Raw genomic sequence first — 2,233 nt, 5'->3', positions numbered from 1 at the left:
CAGATCACTTGGAGCTAGAGTTACAGGCCATTATGAGCGGCCTTATGGGTGCTGGGAACTGAACTCAGGTCCTTGACAAGAGCAGCTGGTGATCTTAAACACTGCTGAGCCGTCCGTCTCTCCAGCCCTGGTTCTCTCCTCCCGCCATGTGGGTCCTGGGGAGCAAACTCAGGCCATCAGCTTCGTAGCAATTGCCTTTAATCACTGAGCTATCTTGCTGGTCCCTCTTTTCTTTTTATAAAAACAGGCTGACCTCACATCTCAATCCTCCTGCCTCAGCTTCCCAAGTGCTAGGACTATTAGAGGACCATCAGGCCCAGCAAGTTTCAAGCTAACAGCCAGAGACAAATTTTTCCTAGCCCTTCTCATGTGTCTTGGGGAATAGAATATGTGGAGACTGAAGACAGGCTGCTGCTAGCGAGAGACGAACTGGGGCCTTTGTGGGTTGTAGTTCTCTTTGCTTTTCCATTCCCAAGGCTCCTGGGTTCATGTGACACTGGGGCCTTAGCCAGAGAAATGGGAACAAAGCCAGAAGGTATTCTGAAGCTCCAGCATACATCCCGGCATCTGCTGGAGGGAGAGGAAGATGAAGAGAAAGAGGAAATTGCCTCTGAGTCTTCGAACAGCCTGGTTTACAAGAGTCATGAGCTGGGCATGGAGGCACAGACCTGTAATTCCAGCGCTCAGGAGGCTGAGGCAGGGCGATTATGAGTTATAGCCTAGTCCAGATTGTATAGCAACACCCCATCTGACAACATACGAGACTACAGATTCTGGGCTGGGCTCAGCTGGCAGAGGGCTCGCCTTATCGTGCACAAAGCCCTGGCTTCCACCCCTAGCTCCAGCCCAGAAGGCAAGAGACACTTCTCAGAAAACCACCTTCAATCCTAGGCCTCATGTTATACATTGAAAAACTCCCCCACCCCTGCATTCTCAACTCTCACTTTTTTTTTTTTTTTTTTTTTTTTTTTTTTTTTTAGACAGGGTTTCTCTGTGTAGCTGTCCTGAAACTCACTCAGGGCTGTCCTGAAACTCACTCTGTAGACCAGGCTGGTCTCAAACTCAGCCTCTACCTCTTGGATGCTGGAATTAAAGGCATGTGCCACCACGCATAGCTTTTCATTTGATTAAAACAACTAAACTGATTTGTGTCTAAATGTGTGTGTGTGTGTGTGTAGACGTGATGGCTTTGGGGTCTTCCTCTATGGCTGTCTATTCCTTTGAGATAGTGTCTCTCTCTGAACTTGGAAATTGCATTTTTTCCCCCAGCTAGACGGTAGGTCAGCAAGCCCCAGCTCTCCTCCTGTCTGTCCTGCTTGGGGCTGGGGTCATAGGCATGCACAGGACAGCTGCCTGGTTATGTGGGTGCTGAGATCCAGATCAGTCCCTCGAGACTAAGGAGCCAGCGTTCCTCACATCTGCACTGGCTCTCCAGAAGCCAGGTTCCTCCTGATGTGACGTGGGTTCCAGGGACTGAACTCCAGCCACTAGTCTTGGCAGAAAGTGGCTTTACCCACTGAGCCATCTCGAGGGCTTCTCGTTCATCTATGTGTCTGAAAGCCTGGGTGCTCGGTGGCTGAGGCAGGCTTGGGTAGGCAGTGTGGTGCCCTTGCTGTGGTTCAGGTGAAGGAAGGTGTTCCATAACTCATGTCCTGAACCGCCATGAACCTCGGTGGATCTCCGAGGGGGACAGTCCCTGACATACAGGGCTGGAGAGATGGCTCAGTGGTTAAGGATGCTTGCTGCTCCTACAGGGAACCCATTTCAGACCCCAGCACCCACATGGGAGCCTCACAGCTGCCTGTAACTCCAGCTCTTTGGGGATCTCACGCCCTCTTCTAGTCTCTGAGGGGCCCCCTGAAATAAAAAATTAATATGTTTTTAAAATTCCCAGTGTGTAACAATACTGCTGGGTATGGGAGATAGAGTCTCCTTACCTCAGGATGGCCTTGAACTCTCCGGATAGCTGAGGATGACCTGCAAGTCCTGATCCTCCTGCCTCCACCTGCCAGGTGCCACATGCCCGGTTTTTCATTTACTCTTTAATAATGCCCACGTTTGATAAATATCTCTTGAAATCCCTGGGTGCTTGGAATCATGGCATCGTGGCACAAAGCATCATGGCAGAGGGAGTGCGTGGAGAAGAAATTTTATGCTGGATAGGAAGCAGGGAGGGGGAGCTGAGGGGGATTCCTCCGTGTGTGTGTGTGTGTGTGTGTGTGTGTGTGTGTGT

This window comes from Psammomys obesus, unplaced genomic scaffold (assembly GCF_907164565.1).
Source record: "Psammomys obesus unplaced genomic scaffold, mPsaObe1.curated_primary_1811, whole genome shotgun sequence".
Taxonomy (NCBI): domain Eukaryota; kingdom Metazoa; phylum Chordata; class Mammalia; order Rodentia; family Muridae; genus Psammomys; species Psammomys obesus.
Note: the sequence above shows the minus strand (reverse complement) of the source record.